Consider the following 11,487-nt stretch of genomic DNA (forward strand, 5'->3'; position numbering starts at 1 on the left):
ACACATACGAGACAAGTGGTGAGGAAATAAAATCCAGAGACCAAATCAACAAACCGGAACATAGGGAAGAAACAGTCAACCAGTGCAGAAAGAGGAAACAAAAAGTAAGGAAAGTGAGGAGAGGATCAGAAACCTATGGGACAGCTATAAGAGATCAAACATTTGGATTATAGGATTGCCAGAGGGTGAAAAAGAACTAGAAATTGAAAAATTATGTGAAAAAATAATAAAGCAGAACTTCCCGAACTTGGGGAAGGAAATAGACTTACAGGTCCAGGAAGCACAGAGAGTTCCAAAACAACTGGACCCAGGGAGAACCACACCAAGACACAGTATAATCAAAATGTCAAAAATTAAAGATAAAGAGAGAATCTTAAAAGCAGCAAGACAGAAGAAAAGAATAATGTACAAAGGGGTCCCAATTAGACTATCAGTTGATTTCTCAAAAGACACCCTGCAGTCAAGAAGGGACTGGCAAGACATATTCAAAGTAATGAAAATCAAAAAACCTACAGCCACGATTACTCTATCCAGCGAAGCTGTTATTCAGAATAGAAGGGCAGAGAAAGTGCTTCCAGGACAAAGTAAAACTGAAGGAGTTCATTAGATCCAAACCACTATTATATGAGATGTTAAAGGGACTGGTTTAGAAGAAGGAGGATCAAAACTATGAACATTAAAATGAAAACTATCACAACAATGAACAACAGAAGCTAGAGAATTGAAACAAAGGCAAACTAAGTAGGCAACAAGAGTGGAAAAAGAAGTATAAGTATGGGGAACATATTGGGGGGAAGTCAGCAGGGAGGGGGAAGGGGGAAAGAGAGGGAGATGGTACAGGAATTAAAAAGCATAGTAGGAGGGAATGGAGTAGACAGGAAGATGTTGAGAAGAACTATATGAACAACCAATGGACATGGACTAAAAGGAGGGGGACAACTGGAGGGAGGGGGGCCACTTGGTGGAGGGGAGCAGAGGGAAAAGATATTGGGACAACTGTAACAGCATAATCAATAAAACATATTAAAAAAATAAAACAAAAAATAAAATGAAAAATAAAGTTGAGAATAACAAAAAATAAAAAATAAATAGAATAATCTACAGGAAACCAGCAGGGAAGGGAAGAAAGCTGGGATTCAAACTAATGATTTGGGACATTGGAAGAGATAAACATTCAACCAGAACAAAAAGAAGAAACAAAAATTCAAAAAAATGAGGCTAGGCTTAGGAACCTCTGAGTCATCTCCAAACATGCCAACATGCAAATTATAGGAATGTCAGAAGGAGAAGAATCAGAGCAAGAAACTTAAAAAGTTATTTGAAAAATAATGAAAGAGAACTGCACTAATTTGGTGAAGGAAATAGACATACAAATAAATCCAGAAACACAGAGAATTGCAAAGAAGTTGGACCCAAAGAGGCCAAGACACATCATAATTACAATGCCAGAAGCTAAAAATAAAGAGAGAATCTTTAAAGCATCAAGAGAAGAGTTAACTACAAAGCAGTTCCCATAAAACTATCAACTGATTTCTCAAAAAAAAAAACTTTTCAAGCAAGAAGGAACTGGCAAGAGGTATTCAGAGTGATGAAAAGCAAGGATTTACAACCAAGATTACCTTATCCAGCAAAGTTATCATTTAGAACGGAAGGGCAGATAAAGTGCCTTTTAGATAAGGTAAAATGCTAAAGCAGTTCATCACCACCAAGCCATTATTATATGAAATGTCAAAGGGACTTACTTAAGAAAAAGAAGATCAAAACTATGAACACTAAAATGACAACAAACTCACAATTTTCAACAACTGAATCTAAAAAATAAAAACAAAATCCAACTAAACAAACGAGAATAGAGACAGAGTCATAGGTATGGGGATCGTTTGGAGGGTTATCAGCTGGGAGAGGGGACGGGGAGAAATGGGGATATAGTGCAGGAATTAAGAAGCATAATTGATTGGTACAAAATAGACAGGGGGAAGTTAAGAATAATATAGGAAAGGGTGAAGCCAAAGAACTTATATACATGACCCATGGATATGAACTAAGGGCGGTGGGATTGCTCGAGGGAAGTGGGGTACTGGGCAGTGGGGAGCAAAGGGCAAAAATTGGGACTACTGTAACAACATAATCAATAAAATATACTTAAAAGAAAAAAGAAAAAGAAGATAAAACAACTAAATCTAAAAATAAAATAAAAGACAAACTAAGCAAACAACCAGAAGAGGAACAGAATCATAAATATGGGGATTATTTGGCGGGTTATCAGCTGGGAGGAGGAAGCAGGTGCAGGGATTAAGAAGCTGAATTGGTAGGAATGAGATAAACTGGGGATGTTAAGAATAGTACAGAAAAAGAAGAAGTCAAGGAGCTTAGCACAAGGACCCATGGACATGAACTAAGGTGAGGAAGTTGCTGGAAGGAAGGGGGATACTGGGCAGAGAGGGGAAAAGGGGGAAAAAATTGGGACAACTGTAATAGCATAATCAATAAAATATACTTAAAAAAAAAAAAAGAAAATGAATGCACCCCAGTAAAGTATCTAAGAAAGTGTAAAAAAATGAAATATAAAGAAAATTTTTTTTAAATAAAAAGAAGCAAAGTGTCATTCTAACCATACCACACCTCATTGTTTCTAAAGGAAACGTATTGTTGAAATATTGAACTTGGGGGTAAAAAACAAACAAGGATGTCCTTGAATTCCAAGCAGGGCTTTCTCTCTCTCTCTCTCTCTCTCTCTGATTGATTTGTACAGTGCAAAGGACAGAAGATGGTTTTTGTAGTTCTTGGTTTTATAATTTCCCTGGAAACTGATTAACTGATTTTGGAATGTTAGTGATTGCAAGACACTGTTTATTCCATGACTTTCACTCTGACTAAGCCCATGTTTCTCTCTAAATTATGTCTTATTTTTAGAGTTTATAAATCAAATGTATTGTAGAGGTGGAATGCACCATCAAATGCACTCACAAACAAAAAGTCAGCCTTTTTCATCAATCCTTACATGGCAGAAAAAAAGTGTAGCCCCTAAGATTTTTCTGTATGTGAGGCTCTAACTTTGGACTCTTCCTGAGATATTTAACGTGCTATTATTTTTAACAAGTTAGAAACCTACCTATAAAGAAAATTTGGTTACTTGAACTAATATGTAGCAGGAGAGGCAAAAACCAACACTAATTCTTATTTACACCAACATTTGAGACCACAAATGTTTAATATTTAAAGCCTACTGGAAATATAGAAATATTTAAACTTAGTTTAAACATGAAAATAAGCAGAAGAAAACATTCATTAACATATTATCACCTCCATCTCTATAAAAAAGGTGTGTGTGCTCTTGGCAAATTGCTTACTCTCTCTATGCCTCAGTCCTCTCACCTGAGAGATGAACAAGTTGATCCATGTTTTTTCAAGTCCTTTTCTGGTCTCACATGCCTTGATTCCCTTTTTCTAACCAAGTTTATTAACCACCTCTTAAATTGTCCATATTTTATATAGTGCTGATCCTATAGCCCTTTGAATGGGTTTTGTTTTAGACATGAGTCCGGTGAAAATCTTTTTTCTTTATTGCTTTATTTTTTATTTATGGTTTGCATTCAACACTATTTTGTATTAGTTTCAGGTGTACAGCACAGTGTATAGACACTCAGATAGGTTACAAAGTGTTCCCCCAATAATTCAAGTGCCCATGTAACATTGTGCATAGTTATTACAATATTTTTACTATATTATCTATGCTGTGCTTTACATCCTCATGCTTATTTTGAAACTACCAATTTGTACTTCTTACTCCCTCACCTTCTCACCCAGTCCCCCAACCCCTCTCCCTTTGACCTCATCAGTTTGTTCTCTATAACTGTAAGTCTGTTTCAATATTGTATGTTCATATATTTTGTTCTTTAGATTTCACATTTAAGTGATATTATAGTGGGAATCTTTAAGTCGGCAGGATAATGGAACCAGCTTCCAGGGGAAATCGATCTGCTCAGAGAGGGACCAGCTCTGCCACACTTGACCGCTGATGATCAGACTCTAGAAACATAATGCAAAATCTTTCCCACATCTTTGTTGATGACATCCCAATGCCTAAAGATCCTCTGGTCCTTGTCCTCCTACCAGGAACTGCATCCACTGAGGACCTTCAAATGCACATGGCCAGCTCATGTTCTCACTCTTACCCTTAGGCTCAGCACTACAAGGTTACTTTCCTGACTAGTTTTGTCACATTCAGATACCTTAAAACACATCATGTGGTTTCCATATGGGCTCTTGTGACTTTATTTCTTGGAAATTTTTATATCTATTAGCTCACTGGTTGTTTGGAAATGACAGTGTCCAACAATAACCTCAGAACATCTGGTTTCTAAATATAGTCTTATCATTAAAAAAAATAACCTGCATATTTCAGTTTGCCTTAATTTACTCATCTGGAAAAATGGGAAATAGTCACAGCATTTGCTCTGTCATTCGGTTACACTAGGGCAAAATAAGACATATAAAAAAGAGATCTGGTGCAAACTCAATCACTAACTCTGCATGATGTTGCTGAAGTGAAGGGAACCAGGTTTGCTAAAGTAATTGTGGTGATAGAAATGTATTAGCCTCAGAAGCTACTGAGGTGATCCATTCTATCCTAGTACAGTGTAAAAAGATTAAAATAATAAATAAATAAATAAAAAGAGGTCTGAAAAGTTTTCGGTAGATATAATATCAATATAAAGTAATATGCCACAACAAAATTAATGTTCAAACAATCTCCAAGAAATGTTTTTAAATGTGCTTGATGCATCTTTGAGTCCAGTGCCTGGTAAATTACAGCTTTCAGAGCCAAGTTAACAGAGCGATGGGAAAGAATCTACTCTCTCTCGCATCTCCACCCCCTCTTCTCCTTGCCCAAAACATCTGGCAGCCCTTTGTAGTTCTGAATGATCTGATTTGGAATTCATTAGTGATAACTGATGTGCTCTCTGGAATTTGTTTAAACAGTTAATTGTGTGGTGAGTAGCTAAGCCAAAAGAAATTGTTAAATAGAGCATGCCAACCTGGTGGAACTGAAATTGGCAGGAACTGAGTGCTTGGTGACTGCGGCTTTAGAAGGCTCACTACAGCCCTGTCCCTCACCCGACTTGGGTGCGAGGGAGCCTCTCTGCCATGAGGGCAGCTTTGTTTCCTTGTCATGTTCATTTTAAGGGCTTCCTTTTGGCAGAGTGATGAGAACAATCAGAAACACTTGTACTTAAATGACTACAGGTGATGGGCCCACACTAATGGGGAGAGCTAAAATTAGAATTTAAGATGCTTAAAATATATAAATCTGGGGGGGAAAGTGCCAACACAGGCAACTCTAAGCAAAGTGGGGAGAATTACCCTAAGGTAGCTCTGGGGTGAGGATTCAACATTTTGGGGACTGTGGGCTTCTCCAAGGACCTGATGAAAACTATTGACAGATGTGGGTGATATTTATATGACATAGGTATGTGTTCATGTGTGTCTGTGTACCTCTGTGCACTTCCACTTAGCACACCATGTAAGGGGTCCATGGACCTCCTGAGATGCATCCTAGGACCCAGGTTAAGAAACCCTGGCAACAGTGGTGGTGAAATAATAAATATCACTTCCCTTATGCATCCGACTTAAAATAACAGAAAATTCATCTTTTTTATAAGCCTCATTTAAATTATTAGATTCAATGGACATAAACTTACTCTGTCAAATTGTTATTAAAGTTTCAAAGTGTGTACTCTCTCAATTCTGAACCTGTAACAAACACTTGTGGATTGGCGTGGGTGCACTGAGCAGCTAGCCCTGCATTAGACCACAACTCTCGTGGCCTGCTCAGAGACATCATGCCAGAAATTTTCCTCTCTTCCTCCTGAACCATCAGTCTTTCCCTCTCCACTAGACAACTATTATTAGTGTTCAAACATACTGCTAAGAGAGCTCATTTCAAACTGACTTCATCACAAAGGGAATCTATTAATACTATGTCAACATAAAAACCGGTTCAAGCATTTAAAAGTCTATTTTATGCTTAAATAGTTTAGCATACATTCCAAAAAATTAAGCTCAGAGTCTTACATAACAATTATGTGACTACCACACTTAGGAAAACTTAACAGTAACTCCTTAATATCATCTAATATTCTAATTCCCCCAACCATCTCCCTGATGTTTGTTTACAGTTGGTTTGTTTAATTAAGATCCAAAAAAGGTCCACACATTACATTTGTTTGCTCTGTATCCTTACTTAGACTCCTACAGTCTTCAATTGTTTCTTCCCAATCAACACACACACCATTTTTTCCCCTATGCCTTAGACTTGTTGAAAAGATGGGTCAGGTATACAGTAGAATGTCCTAAATTCTGGATTTCTCCACCAGCTTCCCCATGGTGTTAACTGGCTCTTCTATCTCTCGTATTTCCTATAAACTGGAAGTGGAATCTAAGTGCTTGATTAAATTTGGGTTCATACTTTTTGATAAGAATACTTAAATCATGATGCAGTGCATTCATAATTCATGACATTGGAAGCACCATGTGAGATGCAAATTGATGAGTGGGTTCAGGTGGTGACAACTTCATCCCTCCTTGTAAAGATGCACTTCCCCATGTGTGATCAGCAAATTGTTCATGGGTTGATACAAAGTGCTATCAACTATCAAACAAGGCTACCTCTGCTATCACTGGCTAATGCTTGACTTTATGTAACTACTCATGTGGAGTATCATTTATTTTAACTTCCCTTCCCAAACACATGTAATATTGCTGACTTGATTCCAGCCTCCAGTCCCCCAGGAACTACGACATATATGGAAAGTTCTGAACTAGCCTGGGTAGCTTTTGCTTTGGCGAGAATTAAGGTTCTGCAGTGTGCTACACATACCCATAGCACTCCTCCTCAAGACCATAGAAACTGGCAAATCTTACAAAGATTGGTGATATTCTTTGGTGATGTTTGGTTTTTGTTTTCCATAAAGCAATGGTAGTTGTTAGAAGTCCAATATTTTTCCAGTTTCCTTTTTATCTCATTGTGATATTTGCTCTTTTTCATCTCTTTCTCTCTTCCTTATCTGTAGGGCTTCAGACTATTTTTTTTTCCTTTGCTAGCAACCAAACATTATTACCATGGGAAACTATTTAATCTGTGAGCCCTGCTCTCCCAGAGTTTACAGACTGATAGATTTATATTGTGGAAGGATTTGAAAGACTTTAGTTTTTATCCTTTTTACTACATCCTTTGGGCCAAGACAATTGCTATTTTGTTGGTATTCACTCCATTTTAAATAGTTAACTTCCTTTTGGAATTCTAAGATTGTGCTCTTTCAATTTTGTGAACTAAGTTATGACAATAGTAAGAGTCATCAGAAATTATTGTTTTCAATTGTAGTATTGAAAAAGAATTTAAATAACTAAGAAAATTAAAAATAAAAATAACAGTGATACTTTTGACAAACAAATTTACAATAAATCTTTATAATTTCTGAAGTTTTCTAAGTACATAAGAATCACAGAATTTTGTAGTTTTGAGGCATCTTTAAGTCATAGAATCTAACCATCACTCCTTTTTATTTTTATTAATTTATTTTTTTAAATATGTTCATTGATTTTAGAGAGAGAGGAAAGGAAAGAGAGCAAAACATCAAAGTGAAAGAAAAACATCAACCAGTTGCCTCCCATTTGCACCCCAACTGGAGATCAAACCCATAACCTAGGTATGTGCGCTGATCAGGAATGGAACCCCCAAACTTTTGGTGTATGGGACAACTCTCCAACAAACTGAGCCACACCTGCCAGGGCCATCTTTTTTTTAATTGCAGTTTATGTTCAATATCATTCTCTATTAATTTCAGGTGTACAGCATAGAGGTTAGATAATCATATACTCTAACCATCCATCATAGCCATGGTTCCCATGTTCCACCAAATAAAAGGTCAAGTAGCCTCTGTTCTTGTCCTTCCCTGGACCAGAACCTCCCTGTCTCATGCATTCTCTACTCACTTATCAAGCACCTGCAGTGTGCCAGCTACTATGCAATGAGTCTGATGACCTTGAGGGACACCTTTGTGGGTATAGAGCCTAGGAGGAGTACAGATGAGGATTAAGAGATCCTTGAACGAAGTGAGATTGTTCCTGATGCTAAGAGTCAAAACAAAACACACAACACGCGTCTCACTTCCTCATAACAGTTGTTACAGCATACTTACATAATTGGTCTTATTTTGTGTTCTAAAAAATAGCATTTCACCTTTTAGAAAATGTTACATTGACCTATATTTCCTTTGGAAAGATGTCCTGATCTAAATTCTATAATGGTTAAGATGACACTAAAAAAGATGAATTATTTTCCCAGTTTCTGTTCTCTCAGGTCTCCATCTGGTGTTATCAACAATAAGTCTAGGAACTCTGGGACTCCTGAGAGTTAAGTGTTGGTCAGCATGTCCATGTCATTTCCTTCCTCCAGGATAACCCTGAGCGTGGGTTGTGGGCACCACAAGGTAACCTGCAGACATGGCTGTCTCAGATCCTGTCAGCCAGGGAGAGGAGGAGGCTGAGGGAGAGACTCAAACTGCTGTCATTCAAGGGAGGGGAAGGACAAGACCACGTTTCTCCATAATGCTAACCACCCTGAGACAGCCCACACTTCTCTTGGGCTGAGGAAGATGATTTTGTCCCAGGGGAACAAGACCATTAATCCTGTTCACTGACATGGAAGGTTATGGCACTTCGGGGATTTCTGTTCTGCTTCTTTCTCTTTTCTTCCTTTCCTTATTCTCCCTGCTTTCTGTTTTCTGTTTCTTTCCCCCTCTCCCTCCCTCCCTCCCTCCATTCTGTGTGTGTGTGTGTGTGTGTGTGTGTGTGTGTGTGTGTGTCTCAGCATGAGAACGACAGGAAGGACATGGGGCAAAGGTTCAGGAAACCTGGATTGTCTTCCCAGCTTTGTGATTAATATCTATGACAGGCAGGATAAGATAAAAACTGAATGTACTTTGAAAAATAACAGAGTACAGCTGTGTCTTCTTCCCCAGCTACCTCGTTCAGCATCAGGTTCAGGATGCCCAACATCAGCCACCTGTGGTTATGCCTGGAATTGGGTCACAGACTCCATTCAGCATATAGAACTATTTTGAGTTCTAAAAGTTCCACTTTGAGCAAGAAACCTGGAAGAATTTGTGCCATACCAGACATGCAGTGAAATCCAAGAACACTAATTCCTGAGCTGGGTTTAAATCAAGATCAATGTTGTCATTCAACATCACTGTTCCATTTAGCTCTATGCCAAGGGTCACTGCCACACTGAGTGAGGGGCCACTGATCCAGTCCAGCCCATGAAAAGCATAACCAGCTCAATATTGTGATCTCTAATTACATTCTCGAATGGGTTGCTACTGACCTATCTGATATGGGCCTATCCCAAGCACATGTGACAGGGAATAAAAGTGGCTTTTGCAAACTGCCACTTGCATGCCTAGGGTGATCATTGCTTCCTTAGACCCATACATTCCAGTCCTCTTTCATGTCTGGAATTCTGAAGCTAACGATATAAATGACAGTCAAGTAAATAAAATGGGACACTGCAGAGGCTGAAACACCTGCTCGCTTAGGGCTTCAAGGAGAGAAGCACAGGTTGTCCATCTGTGGCTCCCAGGCCAGCATCATTATCAGCTCCTGGGAACTTGGGATAAATGCAAATTCTCAAGCCTGTCCCAAGACTGAGTTGGAAACCACTTAAACCCATTCCTTGTTCCCCATTCTGAGGAGCCAACTCTCTTTAGTTGGCTTTTCATATCAACTTACTGCTAGAGAGGCTAAATGAGCTGCACAAGATCGCATGGTTTGTGACACCCTGGAAAGGAATAGCTGGCACCTGGAACTTTTGATCTCTACTCCAGGTGGTGGGTGTCCAGGAGGACTACAGGAGTGGTACCAGACAAGGTGCTTGAAAAGGAAAGAGAAGTGCGGGGGTGCTCTGAAACCAGGTAAGGAGTCGGGTGGGGAGCAGTGTTTTCATTGAAGTTCTAAGCCACTGACAGAATGCATGTCAATGTGGAAAGGCATTTTTGGAAAAAGTAATATTTTTGCTTCTATACTAATAGAAACAAGGCTTTCTCATTCAGCAATTGGTAAAATGTTCCATACAAAAGGTTGAGAACCACTACCTGATGGCCACCCCCCAAAAAAATTGTAATGGATTCAAATGATCAGTTCTAAGGAGCTGGCCAGGTTCTGAATCAGGCAGAATACTGCAGCAAGTCAGCCTCATGCTGAGCAAATTTAGAACTGACAAATCCCTTTGAAAATGTGAGTCCAGAATAGAAATACTCACTGTAAGCCTTGAGATTACAGGAGACTTTAGAGATCAATAAAAAAGAAAAGGGGACATTAGAAAAGACAAAAGAAAATACAAGATTCTTCTCCTTACTGTGGATTTTGTTTGGATTTGATTTGGGATCCAAACAGTATTCATTACTGGGGAGCAGATGTTCAGTAGGAACTGGGAATTTTAAGTTCAACCTAAGAGGTCACCTGCTTTGTGTTCAACGCTCACAGTCAAAACAAACATAAAGGCCTCGTGGGAGTCTTCCCTTGTGACTGCTCTCTCCAGGTGACTTAAAAGGAACATGCTTCCCACACTCACTGAGCGTGCGGAGGTGGCTCCAGGTGCGTGGGCGGGAAACATCCACGCTCGACAGGCCCGGACAACCCCAAGGGAGGGTGGGGGCATGTCACTTAGAGGCTGCTTTCTCAACACGTGAGGACCTCTTTATAGGAAGTCTTTTATTATAAACTCTTCGAATGGGAACCCTTCAAGCTTCAGGCTTCTTTTAAAAAAAAGAATCCTACACCAAACAAGTCTATTTACCTCATTTTCACCAAGTCTGTGCTAAAACTTCTTGAATTTCTTTGTGTTTCTTCTATTGGCCTGTTTCTTGCATCACCTTGTGAGCATATGGACCTTCTTCAAAAGACTGCTGGGAATCATCCAGGAGAACTATAGGCTCGCACATCTGGAGAGTTCAGAAGAGAAACTTAAGAGTGGCCAGGTTCTTTTGAGAAGCACTAGGGAGTGCCGAAAAGCCCTCTAGTGTTAGAAGTCCAAATGAGAGCCTTGGCACCCTACCCCCTCACCTAGAGCAAATCACCTCAGTCCTCTAACCCTAGTCTCCTATTATGAAATATTTTGCAAAAAGCAAATTGAATTAGGTCACTGATAAATCAGGAACAGTGCAGGGTCTGAGATTTTACCCTAATTCATGGGCTTTCCTTTTTTTCTGGGATAGTTCTAAAAGTTAAATACAAATTTTCTGGAATGTAAATTTTAATCTCAAAGCATGTAAAACAGTGACTTTTTATTTAATCTATAGAATACATTTGTTTTGGAGACTGAAATTTGTTCACTTAAATTGTAAATTAACTGTTAATCTGATCCATCTTTATGTAAAGTGTGCAGAATTATTTGCTCATTACAGAAAATTATTGAGGCACTGGGTC

General features: G+C 38.9%; 1 non-coding gene across 1 annotated transcript; it reads left to right on the plus strand.

Moving 5' to 3' along the window:
- The first annotated feature begins 4,508 nt into the window (after positions 1 to 4,508).
- On the plus strand, positions 4,509 to 4,641 carry LOC150004503 (small nucleolar RNA SNORA66). Its single transcript, XR_016512518.1, has one exon. It is a non-coding gene; the product is annotated as a small nucleolar RNA SNORA66 (small nucleolar RNA).
- Positions 4,642 to 11,487: the final 6,846 nt, after the last annotated feature.

This window comes from Furipterus horrens, unplaced genomic scaffold, assembly GCF_987537825.1.
Source record: "Furipterus horrens unplaced genomic scaffold, mFurHor1.1.pri manual_scaffold_7, whole genome shotgun sequence".
Classification (NCBI taxonomy): Eukaryota; Metazoa; Chordata; class Mammalia; order Chiroptera; family Furipteridae; genus Furipterus; species Furipterus horrens.